At 49.4% G+C, this 16825-nt stretch overlaps 1 protein-coding gene across 1 annotated transcript in view; it reads left to right on the forward strand.

Annotated features, from left to right (window-relative positions):
* Positions 1-15988: 15988 nt before the first annotated feature.
* Positions 15989-16825, forward strand: part of YWHAH (tyrosine 3-monooxygenase/tryptophan 5-monooxygenase activation protein eta) — a 13753-nt gene continuing 12916 nt past the window's right edge. Inside the window, exon 1 of the transcript XR_003549330.1 lies at positions 15989-16178. The gene's annotated coding sequence lies outside the window, so the exon portion shown is untranslated. The remainder of the gene's footprint in view (positions 16179-16825) is intronic.

Below are 16825 nucleotides of genomic sequence, written 5' to 3' on the forward strand. Positions count from 1 at the left end.
CCTGGGATTTGAATCCAGGACCTTTCCCAGGTGTGTCCAGTTGGGTGACCGCGGCACCACCAGTTGCCTTTGATGAGGGCCCTTTTGCCTCTGTATTCTGGCTCTCTGCCCACTCTCTCTTTCTGATGTCTCTCCTGAATGGACCCACCATGGTGAAAAGTCCAAACTTGAGACATTTAGCTGCGAAGTCACCCCTGTACCTCACCACTCCCCCTTCTTCTTCAGTCACGCTGTACAGTGGATGCAAAAAGGGCCCCTTTAACCTCAGGTCCCATGCCTGGTTGAGGAGAAGGGACTTGGTATCCGTTGAGGGCCTACTATGTTCTAAGCTGGATCCTCTACATCACTTGTCTTGCTTTAAAAAAAAAATTTGCCAGGTCAGCAGTTGGTGTAGTAGTTTCCGTGCTGGACTTTCACATGGCCTCCTGTGGTTCAACTCCTGGACCTAGCAGCTTGAAAATCACGTCAGATGCGTGTGCGTGCATGCTCAAAGCCCCAGGAAGAGAATGGAGGAGAAGAGATTACCAGGGGAAGATTTCTCACTTTCCCTCTCTCTGTTTCTCTATGCCCTGTGGCAAAAACCTTTTTTTAAAAAAAAAAAATTTTGCCAAAGAGGCCAGACAGTGGCATCGTGGTTAAGGTGGCTGGATCCCACATGGCTGACTGCATGATTTGAGTCCCAAACCTGGCAGCTTATAAAACACACCAAACACGTGTGTTTGCCAAAAATGTGTGTGTGTGTGTGTGTGTGTGTGTGTGTGTGTGCCTAAAATCCTGAAAGGAGAAATGAATGAGAAAGGATGGCAGCATGGCCATCCTAGAGAGGTGCTTTCTCACTCAAGAATGTCTTTTTTGTGGGAACCAGCAGTTAGCGTAATGGCTATGTTGCTGGCCTCCCACGTAGTCGACCGCGGTTCGTGTCCCGGACCCAGTGGCTTAAAACTCACGCCGGGCGTGTGTGCGTGCGTGCCCAAGATCCCGAGAGGAGAATGGAGGAGAAGGGATTGCGGCGTGGCCATCCCCCCTGGGGGGTGATTTCTTGCTTTCTGTCTCTATGTCTCTCTCTCTGTCTGTCTGGCGAGCGCACGCGTCCTACAGTGAAAATCTCTCCAAAAAAAAAAAAAAGAATGTTTTTTTTGCAAAAGGGCATATATGCTTGCCAGAGAGAGACAGAGATACAGAGAAAGAGGGAAAGTGCATCCCATGGTCACGCCACAATCCCTTCCCCTTCATTTCTCCATCCTATTGGGACTTTGGGCACTCACACGTGCCTGGGGTGTTTTTCAAGCTGCAAAGGCTGGAACTCAGACTGCACGTTGGCCATGTGGGGTCCCGCCTGCCCCTTAACCACTAGCCCATGGGGCTGGCCCTTATGTTTTTTTTTTTTTAAAGTAGGATTTATTATTTTTTTAAATATTTATTTAATTACATTTGTTATTATTTTTTAATTTGAACAGAGAGAGACACAGTGAAAGAGAAAGTGAGGAAGCAAGCTGCCAGGTCCAGGACTTGAACTGTGGTCAGCCATATGGGAGTGTCCAGCACCTTAACCACCACGCCACCTGCTGGTCCCCATGTTTTTTTAGGTGCATATACTTTATCCACGATAGTGTCTGCATATACATGAGCGAGAGAAATAAAGAAATAGAGCCCTGTAACAAGCCCTCGTCATGCTATGACTTTCTTTTCTGGCTCAAACGCCTCAGGATCTTGGGTACCAGGCACATGCAGCCAGTGGTTTTTTTTTTTTTTTTAAGAATTTTTTTATGTAACTTTTATTTTTTTTTTTTTTTTTTTTTTTTTTTTTTTTTAATTTGACCAGAAAGACACAGAGAGAGAGAGATTAAGAGAGGGAAAGTCAGAAAGCAAGGCACCAGGACTCGAACCACGGTCGGCTGTGTGGGAGTCCAGCACCCTTAACCACCATGCCACCCCAACATCTGGCATGTTTTTAAGCCTGTCCTGGGCTTTAACCCCTGGCTGGCCACTGACTTTTAGCATGGCAGTTCCGTTTGCTACGGACTCCACCACCAGGCTGGGCCCTCACACAGTAGACCCCAAGGCAGCTACTACCCCTATTCTGCAGATGAGGGAACTGAGGCGTGCAGTCCTGGAGTGGAGTCCAGGTCAGGCTGGCGCCGGTGCTTTGCCCTCCTGCTATCTCCAGGAAATGTCCCGGGGAGCCCCTAATCCCCCTTGATTCAGCGCGTGGGCTCCGTCAGCAGTCTCCTTGTCCTACTGCAAGGGCACACTGCCCGGCCCTTTCTGAGCTAATCCAGGGGCTACAATGGGCCTGGGTAATGCTCAGCTGCTGGGGGCTTTACGGTTTATGAAGCCATTTCCTATCTGTGCCCTCCCAGCGACCCCAGAGAGACTGCACGGCCCCTTCAGGTCACCCAGCCTGTGCTCTGCCGCAGTGAAGGCCACATTAAATATTAACAGGGCAGCTCCTGGCACGGCTGTGACGTCAATTACTGGGCTGCTTGGTGAGGCCTGCGGCTGCCTGTTCGAGGCGACGCAGTGACTGGAATCCAGCTGGCTCTGCTGGTGTCCCAGGAGGCTGGTGTCAGCCTCGGAGAAGATGCTGCTAATGTAAGGTGTGGCGGGAGTCCAAACGCTTCCCTCTCATTTCCCTGGCTCCCTCAGGGCCCCGGGTGGCACCCGATGCTGGCACGATGCTCTCTGTCTTTGAGAAGTATTTATTGAACACCTGCTGTATGCTACGCGGTGCTAGGCTGCGTAGACACAGACACAAACTGTCAGGGTCTTTGTATCACAAGCTTCCCATCAGGTGGAGGAGGGGGAGAGACCCAAACCCAGAGGCCAGGAAGGTATCCCGGCCTGAGGCCACGTGCACCTTCCAAAGGAAGCCAGGGTTATGCTAAAACCTGGAGCAGGCGCTCCTGTGAGGTAGGAGAAGAGGCGGGCCCAACGTCAGGCAGCGGGAACAGCAAAAGAGGGCCCTTCCTGGTTCCGCCTCTTCCTGGCCATTTTTCGGCAGATTGGGTTCCAGTTCACAGGGTTGCTGCGAGGCCTGAATGGAGCCCTGGCTGCAATAACAGGGCTGGATGCTTGGTGAGAGGCATGATGAGAGCTCAGGGACGTTCTTAGCAAAATAGCTGTGCCACTTTACGCGGTGCTTCTCACCCATTTGATAAGCAGAGAAACAGCTCAGAGAGGTTCCCTGCCCTGCCCAGCCCTGCCCAGCCCTGCCCAGCCCAGCCCAGCCCAGCCCAGGATTATACCGTGGATCAGACTCCGCATCAGACACGCGACCCCAGGCTCTGACTTGGGCTTTTTGCCATGCTCCAGCCAGAGGAAACCTGAGTTTAAATTCAGTGAGACATAGAACCCTGCCAGCGAGCCCAGCATGAGTTCCCGACGGCATTTCCATGGGCGGCCCAGCCTTCCTTGAGGTAAGGCCACAGCTGGACTTCAGAAGACCTGGGCATAGTCGGAGCTCTGCCGAGAACCTGCTGGTGAGCATGAATGAATAACTTTCCATCTCCGAGCCTCAGTTCCTCACAGGGCCAGCTGAACGACCCGCTGTTGTCTGGGTCTTCGATCCTCTCAACAGTTCTGTGGCAAAGGAACTACCTTTTTTTCTTTTCTTTTCTTTTTTTTTTTTTAAGGTTTTGGCTCAAGGCTAATGTACTTGCCAGAGAGAGAGAGAGAGAGAGAGAGACAACAGAGTGAAAGAGAGAGAGAGAAAGTGTGAAAGCATTCGTCCCTTAGCCCCAAGGAGATTGACCATGCCATTCTTCCATTCTCCTTTTGGGATTTGGGTTACACACACACACACACACACACACACACACACACACAGTTAGTTAGTGTGTTCCTCAACCCGTCAGGTCTGGGACTCAGACCACAAAGTTGACCATGGAGATCCAGCCACCCTAACCACCACACCACCAGCTGGCTCAGCAAGAGAACTATTTTTAACTCCATATTGAAGATGGAGTCTGGGACCAGCAGGTGGTGTGGTGGTTAAGGTGCTGGACACTCCCACATGGCTGACCAGGGTTCGAGTCCTGAATCTGGTGGCTTGCTTTCTCGCTTCCTCTCTCTCTCACTCTCAACGTCTGTCTCTCTCTGGTCAAATTAAAAAATAAATGAATGAATAAATAAAATAAAATAATTATTAAAAAAAAAAAAGATGGAGTCTGAAGGGGAAAAAGTGGCATACATGAGGCCACACAACTAGCAAGTGGAGGCAGGCTTGGGGCAGGCCTGTCTCCGTGCTGTGCTGCCTCTTGAGAGTATGAAAGCTCAACTGAGTTGTCTCTGAGATATATTTTTTAAAGTATTATTTATTTAATTTTATTTATTCATTCATTTATTTTAATTTGACCAGAGAAAGATAGACACACAGAGAGAAGGAAAGTGAGAAAGCAAGCTACCGGGTCCAGGACTTGGAGCCGCGGTTGGCCATGTGGGAATGTCCAGCACCTTAACCACCACGCCACCTGCTGGCCGGTGTCTCCAAGATCTTTATTACAGGTCTGTGATTCTGTGACCTCCCTGCTGCTCCCTAACCTTTAGGGCTCGGTGACTTCAGGGGGAGGATATTTCAGGTTGGGCTGATCCTCCAGCTCTCCATTTAAAGAGGGTAACACAGGCTGACCCTGTGGCCTAGTGGTTAAAGGAGCTGGATCTCATATGGTCAACTGCGTGGTCCAAGTTCCAGATCCAGCAGCTTCAAAAACATGACAGGTCCCTGCACATGCACACCCCAAATCCCGACAGGATGGAGAAATGGAGGGGAAAGGATTAGAGTATGATATGACTGTGCCCCATTGGGGGGTGCTTTCCCCTTCTCCCTCTCTGGTTCTCTCTGTCTCTTTCTGGTGAGAGTGCCCGCTCTCTGGAAAAATGAAAAAGCAGAAAACAAAAAACTGGGTAATGGCACTGTCACAAGTGCCCTGCAGGCAGACCAAGTCCCTCCATCACCTGTGGCCTCTCTCCTGGCAGCAGCCCAGAGGGTCTAGGAAGGACAGCACTGTGACAATGTGCTCTTTCTATGAAAGATAAAACTGAAGCTCGGGGGTGCAGCAGCGTGCCCGGCTCTCCCTGGTACTGTGGAGGAGCTGGAATTTGCTAACTCCAGATCTTGTACTCTGAGTAACTTCCAGGCAGCCGAATCCAACTTGGGAGCAGGCCGCCGCCTCCTTTCTGCTCCTCCCCGCTCATTCTCTCTCTCTCTCGTGAGTTAAGGTGTTTTCCCTCCTGAAAAGAGAGAAAGGAAAAGAAAGAGACAGAAGAGACCTTGGTCACTTCCAAAGGGGGTTCTAGCGGTGGGATGTCTGTAATAGACTGAAGGTCCTTGGATTCAGTTTGGCATTCACGGAGTGGCTCTTGGGCTCGGGATGCCCATCCAGGCATCCCAGGGCCTTGATTGATGAATGAAGTACAGGCTCCACAATCCAGAGACGTTAAACGGAAAATGACAACTCGGTGAGGAAGTGGGAAGGAGTAACAGTGACAAAGAATCTACATTTTTTGTTGTTGTTGTTAAATTTTGTCAGAGGGGGAAATTTTATTTTATTATTTTATTTTATTTTATTTATTTTTCCAGAGGGTTTGTGCACTTGCTGGGGAGAGAGAGAGGAAGAGAATGAGAGCGAGAACGCACGCGGTACTCCCATGAGGCATGAGGCATAGTCACGCCACAATCCCTTCTCCTCCATTTCTGTTTTCTTTTGGGATTTTGGGCCTGCATGCACATGCAATGGTGCATATGCCAACTCCTCCTCTACTAGCTACACAGCCGTGGGTAAGAAGGCACCCTTCTGAGCCTCGCCTTCCCCATCTGTTTAACAGGTATGAGAGGAATAGTTATTGTGAACGTTAAATGTGATCAGATATTCGTTAAATGCCATAACACGGTGCTTGACGCCTAGGAGCTGGCTGGTAAGCATGACTCCTGCGACGACGTCACTCCATGCAGATGGCGGACACCGGAGTCACAGTGGGCGGGCAGAAGGCGAGAGTATTTCTTGTGGGAGAAACTGGGAAGATTCTTTAGAGGAGGTAAGATTTCAGCTGGGCATCAAAGGACTTAAGAAGCAGAGAATGTGTTGGAAGGAAAGGGAAGGACATTCTAGAAACTCTGAGCAGAGTCTGGCAACCTGATGGGCATAAGATGTCCAGAAACCATGTAATGATGCTGGAAAGATGGACCAGAGTCAGGTTATGAAAGGCCAGGAAGAGGGGCTTTCAAAGGGAGGGGTTCCTACCCACGACCGCAGGGGCAGCTCAGTGCTGGGTCTGCAGAGACCAGTGTCCTGGAATCAGCCTTCTCAGCTGGCTTTGGTCCCCCCAGGTCCCTTTGTTTCCTGAGTTGGGGCCAGCTCACCACCATTTTCTGGAAGAAGACAGAAGGCTGTAGCAATCTGCTCGCCTCCTACTAACATACTGGGAGGGAAATATATATATATTTTTTCAGTCGCAGATGTCTGGCAGGGAAGCTGGGTGAAATCGCAGCGACCCTCTCCCTTATTTCTCAGGGTATGGTTTAAGCAAGCAGTTGATGACAGCTATGCTCACAGCTCAACCATCGAAAGAAAAAAAAAATTATAGACTCCCCAAGGTCAGGGGCACTGTTGGAAAAAGTGGTGAAAACGGAGTAGATCTAGATTCTGATTTCTGTCTCCTGCTCTCTGTGCTGAACTTTCTGGATCTCAGTTTCCTCATCTGTAAAATCAGAACACTCACATGAGGGGACTTTACAATATTCATGGACAAAAATGGAATTAAAAGTATAAATTGATTTTTCATGCCCCAAATTGGAAATCTCTGCATATTTTTTTCATAAAACACATTTTAAAATTTTTACTTTAAGAAAAAAAAAAAAGTGCTAGAGGGCACATGTGCTTGCTGGAGAGAGACAGAGAGAGGCCAGGGGGACTGGAGGCTGGCCATGCTGCCATCCCCTCTCCTTCATTCCCCTCTCGGGATTTTGGGCACACACGCATTTGCAGGTGGCGTGGTTTTCAAGCTGCTGGGTTTGGGACTCGAAACTTACAGTCAGCCATGTGTGATCCAGCTGCCTTAACCACCATGCCATCAACTGGCCTATAATATACATTTTTTTTGTGACTTTTTTTTTTTTCAATTGCCAGAGGACACATGTTCTTGCCCAAGAAAGATAAGAGAAAGGGAGAGGGAGGAAGCACTCCCGTGGGGTATAGCCACACTGCAGTCCCTTCTGCAGCATTTCTCCGTCCTGTCGGGATTTGGGGCACACATGCACCTGTGCCTCATGGATTTCTCAAGCCGCCCAGGTCAGGATTTGAACAGCAGCCAGCCATGTGGGACCTGGCTTTCTTAAACATCAGGCATGGGGCCGGCCCTCCGTGAACTTTTTGAAGGCCCCCTAGGACTGACCTTGCCCTTCACCAAGTGGGAGAGCACTGGCGAACAGCTATGCCTTGGTCTGCTACGGGGCAGGCGTCTGTCACCTTCACATCATGTATTGACATCATTTAAACACTTGTCTTTTTTTTTTTTTTTGAGAGATTTTCACTATAGGGCGCGTGCGCTCGCCAGACAGACAGAGAGAGACATAGAGACAGAAAGCGAGAAATCACCCCCCAGGGAGGATGGTCACGCCTCAATCCCTTCTCCTCCATTCTCCTCTCGGGATCTTGGGCACGCACGTACACGCGCCCAGCGTGAGTTTTAAGCCACCGGGTCTGGGACACGAACCGCGGTCAACTACGTGAGAGTCCAGCAACATAGCCATTACGCTAACTGCTGGTTCCCTAAACACTTGTCTTTTGAAGCATCCCTGTTTTAGTTGTTCTCCTCTTCAAACAACAACAAAAACGTTTATTTCTTCTATGAGCGAGAAAGAGAGCAAGCATCCCCGACATTTTTTTTTAAAAAAAGAATTATTTATTTTTCATTATTATTATTATTTTAAATTTGCTACAAGTCACATGCATGTGCAAGAGAGAAAAAGAAAGTGAGAAAACAAGCCACCAGTCTGGGACTTGAACTGCTTTCTACCATGTAGGAGTCCAATGCCCCAAATGCCACACTACCTGCTGGCCCTACTGTGACAAGTTCTTGATGCAATAACTCACTCCCAGCCTCAGCTGGCCCCGGATCATGGGCACGCTTGTACCTAGCATATTCAGGGAGGTCTTCAGGCACAAACCCAGAACCTTCTCATGTGGGTTAGCATCACAGAGCATCTCATACCACTCTGCCCCTGCCCAGCCTGCCCCTGTTTTATCTCGTTGAGTTGTCCTGCCTTGTTTGCTGATCTTCCAAGGGTGAAATACTCTAGACCTTCAGAGCCACAAAAACCAAGCTCTTTGCAGTCCACCAGTGCACCCTCCCATTTCACAGTTAAGAAATCCAAAACTCAGGCCGCCTCTAGGGCCTCGTGGTTAAGGCAGCCGGAGCTCATATGGCAGCCTGTGTAGTTCAAATTCTCAGACTTGGCAGTTTGAGAAACATGCTAGGTGTGTGTGTGTGCATGCCCAAAACCCTGAAAGGAGGGAGAGATGGAGGAGAAGGGATTGGGGAGTGTTTCCTCCTCTCCCTCTGTTTCTCTGTCTCTCTCTGGTGAACACACACATCCTCTCTAGCAGAAAAAGAAAAAGAAATCCAATGCTCAGAAGTGCAGTAACAGCATTCCTGTCTCTGTCCTCCAATTTTCCTACACCATGACAGCCCCTCACACCTGAGCTCACCCAGAGGGAGCCACGCAGAAGCTTGAGGCTATTATCTGGATGGTTCAAGCCTAAGGGTCTAGAGGTTCTTGTGGAGAAACACCAGCACTTGACCATCTGCCGAACTGAAGCAAAAGCCTTTTGCGCCCTCATTGTAACGACAGTTCCACGGGCGACGGCTTTGCCTTCTCGCCCCAGAGCGGAGTTCCTCTGACCGAGCTTGAGGGGGGCGGCTGCTGCACGTGCAGCTCTGAGCTCCACAGGCTCCCAGACCCAGCTCCCAGACTGCAGCTACCAGGACATTTTCACACTTCTTAATGCCAAAAGCTGCCTCGGGTGCTGGTCTGCTTCCAAGGCAGGCTTTGAAAGGGTGACAGGAGGCTCTGGAGGATTCCGAAATCTGTAGCTCAGGTTGATTTTGTAATAGTTAGACACGGGGTGGGATTTGTATCTGCAAAAGAGAAACAGCAAAAAAATCAACAAACAAACAAACAAACAAACAAAAAACGGGGGGGGGTCAAAGCAAATGGCAGAAAAGGGGGGTAAGTGAGGGAGAGTTTGGGGCTCTGCATGCCATAGACCCTCCTGGGTCTCAGTTTCCTCACCCATATAATGGGGTGAACAGCCTCCCTCCAAGTGCGATAGTACATGAAGGTGAAGCTTACCCTCGAGTCAGACACAAAGTGATCAATACACAAGCTGCCATTGATACCGTTGCTGCCGTTACCACTGGCTGGGGATCAAGGCCACCTTGACAGCAGGTTACCCGAATTGGGGGAAAAACTTAAAATCCTATCTGGGTGAGGGGCTGGTCGGTGGCTGGTGGTTAAAGCTCTGGGCACCCGCAGGACAGACGGTGGTGATTCAGTCTCGGATCTGGCAGGGTGCTTTCTCACTTCTCCTTTTTTTCTGTTTCTCTCTGGTCACATTAAAAAAAAATTAATAGTGACAAAATTGGGGCTGGCAGATGGCATGGTGGCTAAGGGCACTGGTCTCCCAAATGGCTGATTGAGGTTCGAGTCTCAGACCTGGCGGCTTGCTTTCTCACTTTCTCTCTCTCTCTCTCTCTGCCTCTCTCTGGTCAAATTAAAATAAATAAAAGTAAAGTTAAATAAAATAATTATTTTAAAAATAATGGCAAGTAAAATTAAATAAATACATCTTTAAAAAAATTTTTTTTTAAAATTCTATCTGGGTGACATTAATTTGTGGGCAAAATGGCTCTTCTACCTCAAGATGGTCACCATGCCAACAGTGTGAAGGCTCTCTCTCTCCCAAACAATACCAGGTCTTCTTTGTAACATGTCCCTTGGTGTCCAGGATTCTCAGGCAGCTGAGTGTCCCAGAGTATCTGAGAAAAAAGAAGACGTGCCTTTTTGGGGTCACCTGTTCACTGGGCTCTGGCAGAGGGTTCTGGCCATGCTTTAGAAATCCAGTCCCACCTGAGGCACAGTCGTAACCACTGGCTCCGGGTGGGATGGAGCCAGGAATCGTGATGGCTGACCTTTCCATATTGCACTTGCTGCCACCATAGCAACCCTCAGAGACAGGTGTGGTTGGTCCCATTCTATTAGTGGCTTACTCAAGGGTACTTAGCCAGTAACCAGAAGACCAGGATTCAAATCCAAGTACACAACCATGTTCTTTTCTCCCATCACTCAACACCCATCAGGATGTTCTCTGGGGGTAGTGGTGAGAAAGGTGTTTGCTGTTCCCTGAGTGAGACTCTGAACCAGGTACAGACTCAAATGTAGTCCCCAGGACTCCTACCCTGAGAACCTGCTCTGGGCCCAGGACAACACAATGTGTTGGACGTTATTTTATATTTTGAGTTTGCTACAGGGTACGTGCACTTGCTGGAGAGAGACAGACAGAAAGTGAGAAATCACCCTCTAGGAGGGGTGGCCACACTGCAATCCCTTCTCCTTCATTCTCCTCTTGGGATTTTGGGCACACATGCACGTGTGCCCAGAGTGTTTTTCATGCTGCTACATCCAGTAATCAAAATTTCTTTTCTGTGGCTGGCAGGTGGCATGGTGGTTAAGAGTGCTAGATTCCCACATGGCTGACTGTGGTTCAAGTTCTGGACCTGGTGGCTTGCTTTCTCAATGTCTCTCTCTCTCTCACTCTGTCCCTCTCTGGTCAAATTTAAATAAATAAATAAATAGGGTTAAATCAAATAATTCTTTAAAAGAATTTATTTTCAGGGCCGGCAGGTGGTGTGGTGGTTAAAGGTGCCCACATGGCTCACTGCAGTTCAAGTCCTGGACCTGGTGACTTGCTTTCTCACTTTTCCTCTCTCTCTCTCTCTCTCTATCAAACTGGAGAATAATAATAATGTTAAATAAGAAATATTTTAAAAATTTCTTTTCTTGGGACCAGCAGGTGGCATGGTGGTCAAGGCACTGGACACTCCCACATGGCTGACAATGGTTTGAGTCCCAGACGTGGTGGCTTGCTTTCTCACTTTCTCTCTCTCTCCCTGTGTGTGTGTGTGTATTTATGTGTGTTTTGCTCTGGTCAAATTAAAAAATAAGTGAATGAATAAATAAAATTAAATAATTCTTTTAAAAAATTATTTTATTTCTTGAGAGAGGCACTCCTGCTCTGACAGGGTCTTGCCATGCTGTGGTTCTTTGGCAGTCTCCCACTGGAAAGCATCCTGGACTCATGTGGATGCACCCAGCACGTTCAGGTTGGCCCAGGAGCTGAACCCATGCCTCCCATGTGGTTATGTATCATGCAGTGGTGCCCTACTGCCTGTGCCACTGTGGTTGGGCCTACGCCATATTTATTGATGGGATTTAGAGCCCTGGGGATGCGGACAGAATAGCCCTGTCTCAGGCGGCTACCCTGGTATTTACTGATGAGGCTTTGGGAAGATGGCAGCTCTCTCCGAGGGCAAAGGTGAGAACTGGTAAGAGTGTGTAGGGTACGAGGTGGAAGACTTGTGTGTGCTTCTTACAGTCTGAGGTCAAAAGGGGAGTCGCAGTTGAGCCTTTCTTAGCTCCACCACGTGGAGGGCAGCGTGGGGCTGCGAGGCTTGAGAATCTGATGGACCTAAGTTTGAAACCCGGCTCTGCCCAGTACCAGCTGGGTAGTTTTGCTCAACCTATGGAACTTCTCCGAGCCAGTTTCCTTGTCTGTGAAATGACAATGGAAATGATACCCACCTTACAGAAGTATCTTGAGGAAAAAACTACGTCCATTTCCTCAGGGCACCTTCCCTGACACTGGGAACATGGAATATGGTTCTGTAAGAGCAGGTGTGGGTGGCGTGGCAGTAAAACGCCATGCTCTGAGGCTGGTCCATATGGGAAAGCTCCAGGTTTGCACTGGAGACCTCCCTGGTATGCCAGGCCTGAGTGTGCCCAGGATCTGGGGCTGGCTCAGACTGGGGTGGAGGCAGCGACATCTTGGTGGTGGGGGTAGTCCTTTCTCTTCTCTCTGTTTTTCTTACTCATGGAAGAGGTAAACAAGTAAAAGTTAAAAAGAAAACAGAGAGAGGAGGTATACAGTTTCCCCAGACAGGCAGAGAAAATGCCTGGTGCAGGGACCCAGCACTCTGGGGTAGGCTAGAAGACAAGCCCACACAGGAAACAAGAGTGGCTGGAGCACGAGAGGGGAGCCTGGATTGTGCAGGGTCGTGTGAGCTGAAAGCAGATCCAGGCAAGGAGGCTCAAATGGTTGTGTCCACTGCAGCCCAGAGGCCCAGGGCAGGAAGGTGACCTTGCATTTGACAACAAGGGGGCTTCTCGTGGTAATGAGGAAGGCCTCCACCTGGTGGAGGCGTCGGGGCAGAGCCAGGGTACCCTGAACCAAGGGGTGGGTGGAAGTGAGGAAGTAGAGAGAGCAATTTGGTAAGAAGGAAAGAAAAGCTTCATGGGAGAACCAAAGTGTCATTGATACGTGTCAAATTCAGCGATGGAGAAGCCAGGTGTGGTGGTGGCATGCCTGTAATCCCAGCTGCTTAGAAGGCTGAGGCAGGAAGATTGTGAGTTTGAGACCAGTTTGGGCAACATAGCAAGGCGCTGTCTCTTAAAAATAAAAAAAATTTAAAAAAAATCAATGATTTAGAATGTTCCAGCTCTACTTAATTTTCACTATTTTGAAATCAATCTCAGTTCAATATGATCCGAAAAGCCAGAAGGGCTGGGCAGGCAGGTGGTGTGGTGGTTAAGGCAGCTGGACTCCCACATGGCTGACTGTGGTTCAAGTCCTGGACCTGGCAGTTTGCTTTCTCGCTTTCCTTTTCTCTCTCCCTTCTCTTTCTGTCTCTCTCTGGTCAACATAAATAAATAAATAAATAAATAAATAAATAAATAAATGAAATAATGTCAATGAATAAAAAAAATTAAATAATTCTTTAAAAAAAAAGGGGGACCAGCGTCTCCTCCTCAGAGCTGAGGGATTGGACAGTGGTGACTCTAAGAGTCCGGCCAGCTCTGACATTCAAGATGGGCATTTCTTTTTCTTTTAGTTGTGCTCTAGGGTGCATGCACTTGCCAGAGAGAGACCTGGAAAGAGAGAGAAAGGGAAGTGAGCAAGCACCCCATGGGGGATGGTCATGTCTAAATCCCTTCTCCATTATCATCTAAAACGCACGCACACGCCCCTGGCGTGTTGTTCAAGCCTCCGGGTGTAGGAATCCAGCAGCAAAGTTGGCCATGCGGGATCCAGGCCTTAAGCACTCTGTCACTTGGCTGGCCCATTGGAGGTGGGTTTCTATCATAGTCCTTCTAGCAGTTGAGTCTAATTTTTGATGGCAAATCTGAGGGCCAGAAAAGGCCTAGTCTCTCCAGCTCCTTTCTTCTCCTTTCAGCTGCATATCACTCTCCAGAGCAGTGCTCCTGGCCCAGGGCTGGACAGATAGGTGGCCCAGAGGTAACGCTCCAAGGGCCTGTTCTGTGAGGATGACCCATATGGGAAAGTTCTGGCTCATGTCTGGAGATCTCCCTGAGTATGCTGGGCATGTGTATGCCCTTGTTTTGGGGTTGGCTGAGGCTAGGGGCGCATTGCGGCTTCAGGATCCTATTGGGAGTGATGTCTCTCTCTCTGCTTCTCTCCTTCATGGAAGAAATACTGCTTCCCCCCAAAAAAAACCCCACAAAAAACAAACCAAAAAAACAAAAAACCAACAACTCCAAACCAAAATGACAAAACAAACAAACAAAAAAGAGGGGCCAGTAGGTGGCATGGTGGTTAAAGTGCTGGACTCCTATATGGCTGACCACAGTTCAAATCCTGGACCTGGTGGCTTGCTTTCTCACTTTCTCTCTCTGCCTCTCCAGTGAGTGCATGTGCCCTACAGCAAATTTTTAAAACAATAATAAAATTAAATAATTATTTTAAAAATTATTTGTATTTAACTGTATTTATTTAGTTATTTTAATTTGATCAGAGAGGACAGAGCAAGAATGAGAGAGAGAAAGGGAAAGTGAGAAAGCAAGCTGCCAGGTCCAGGACTCAAACCATGGTTGGCCATATGGGAGTCCAGCTCCCTTAACCACCTGCTGGCCCCTAAACAAATAATTCTTAAAAAAAAAAAAAAAAAAAATTCTTGGCCTGCAATCTGGCTTTCCGGTGGTTCTATTTACCTAAGGCTGAAGTCTCAAACTTCAGCCTGACATTTAAAACACTCCATTGGGGTCAGCCTTCTGGCCTACCAATTGACTGTGGTTTGAATCCTGGCCCAGAGGCTTGAAAAACAGGCTGGCTGTGCATGTGTGTGTGTGTGTCCAGATCCTTACAGGGTGGAGAATTGAGAGAGAGGTTGCCGCGTGACCATGCCCCATTGCGTGAGGTTGCCGCGTGACCATGCCCCCTTGCGTGATCATCTTCTTCCTTTCTCTGTCTCTGGCAAGTGTGCGTTCCCTCTAGCAATAAAAATTTAAAAACAAAACGAAACGAAACAAATTCACTCTATAATCTTGTTTTACTTAACCTCATTTCCCACTGGCAGGCTTCTCTCATCACCTCCCAGATTGTGTTTCTGTTCTCACCGCCGTGCCTTTGACTAAGCTGTACTCCACACCCTGCTATCTCTTCCTGAACCTCATTTCCTTCAAGGCCCAGTCTACCTGCTCTTTTGTATTTTGATTTCTACTTCTCAGAAGGACAGCTATGTCTTACTCATTCCGTAGTTCTCCATTCCCTCCCAGTGCTGAGTGTGCAGTAGGTGCTCAATCAAATTCTCAGCAAGCCAAAGGTCCCTTCTTCTGCACTGCCCTTGGCGTAACATATTTAAGTCAGCCCGTGGTGTTTTTCTGTTTGTTTGTTTGCTTTTGCTATATGACATGTGTACTTGCCAGAAAAAAAGAGAAGGGGAGAGACAGAGAGAGGTGAGTAAGAAAGCACCCCCTGGGAGGGATGGCCACACTGCAAACTTTTTCTCCATCATCTTCCTCTGGGTTTTGGGCACCCATGCACACATGCCGGGCATGTTTTCAAGCCCCCGGGTCTGGATTGGAACTATGAGGCTGACCATATGGGATCCAGCCACCTTAGCCAACACATTAAAAAATGTTTTCAAAAGTTTTTGTTTGTGGAACCAGCAGTTAGCGTAATGGTTATGTCTCTGGACTCCCATGTAGTCGACCTCGGTTCAAGTCCTGGACCTGGCGGCTTAAACTCACACGGCTTAAACTCACGCCGGGCGCGTGTGCATGTGTGCCCAAGATCCTGAGAGGAGAATGGAGGAGAAGGGATTGCAGCGTGGAGAAGGGATTGCAGCGTGGCCATCCCCCCTGTGGGGGTGATTTCTCACTTTCTGTCTCTCTGTCTGGCGAGCGCACATGCCCTATAGCAAAAACCTCTCAAAAAAGAAAAAGTTTGTGTTTGTTTGTTTCTTACAGAAGGCAGAGAAAAAGAGAGAGGCACTCCCAACCGGCTCTTCACACAGCCATCTACTCCCAGCCAGCCATGATCATGGACACACACCTCTCCGGTGTGGACAGGGATGTCCAGGGACACCAACCTAGAACCTCCTCATGTAGGTCCAATTGCACTATTGTTGCAACTACCTGACCCCTTTTTCTTTTCTTCTTTTTTTTTTTTTTAAGAGACAGGGTCTTGGTGTTTCACAGGCTGGCCTTGAACTTCCCTTCAGCCTCTGAGTAGCTGGGATTACAGACATGAACCACCTTGTCAGGGTGGTGTTTCCGTCAGGATTTTTCTAGCCTGTTGGGCAGTCCAGCCAAGGCCTCACACAAGGGACCTTAGTACTCAACGCCAGGACTGGGAGTGACTTAGTGACCAATCCACCAGTCTCCTCCTCTTTGGCACAGGTGGGACAGTCCAGCCTGGGTTTGTATCAGATGCCGGCTCCACCGCTTACAGGGTAGGCTGTGTAACCTGGAGCAAGTCATTAACTCTGCTCTGACTCAAGTTCCACATTTGGAATATTGGGGGGACCAGCTGTGCTCACCAAGAATACCGCAAGGTCTAAACAGAGCAGTGCCTTGTAAGGCCTTGCACCAGGCGCTCTCCTACTAGGTGGGTTGTCAAGGTTATTGGCCCAGCCGGGCCACCAAGTCCCTCCTTTCCTGGAAGGCATAGTCGGCCCAAGACCACGCCTCAGGGTGGGGTTGCAGCTCTGCAGCCCGGTGTGTGTGTGGGCTTGTGGGTGTGTGTGTGTGTGTCTGTGTGTGTGGTGGGGCTGTCCACAAGGGCCGGACCGATCCTGTCCCAGCCGGCGCAGACCCAGCGCAGGGTGTGGTCCCGCGGAGCCCTACAGCCGGGCTGGGCCTGGGGCGGGCGGGACAGCAGGGGCGGGCCCGGCCCACCCCTCGGGGCATGCGGACTCCGAGCTTTTCTATGCAGTAGGTTTATTTGCTTTTTGAGCTGTTCTCAAGCCAGATCTCCAACATGGACTCAGTGGCGCTTGTGGGGCTGTGACAAAGCACTGCCTGTGCAGCCGCCATCACCGCGCCCCGTCCCCGGGCTCCGCAGTCTCAGCCCGGGCTCTCCCCTCTCCCACCTCCACCTCTACCTCCACCTCCACCTCTGCGGCGGTAAATGCAGCACTCGCAGGGCGCCTGCGCGGCGCTCGGGCGGGGCGGTGGCGCAGTTATTTATAGTAGGTGACGTCACCTTGAAATAGACCGTTAGGGCCGGCCCGCCCTTCCCCCCTCCCACTCCCG

This window comes from Tupaia chinensis, unplaced genomic scaffold, assembly GCF_000334495.1.
Source record: "Tupaia chinensis unplaced genomic scaffold, TupChi_1.0 Scaffold000226_1, whole genome shotgun sequence".
In the NCBI taxonomy this organism is placed as follows: domain Eukaryota; kingdom Metazoa; phylum Chordata; class Mammalia; order Scandentia; family Tupaiidae; genus Tupaia; species Tupaia belangeri.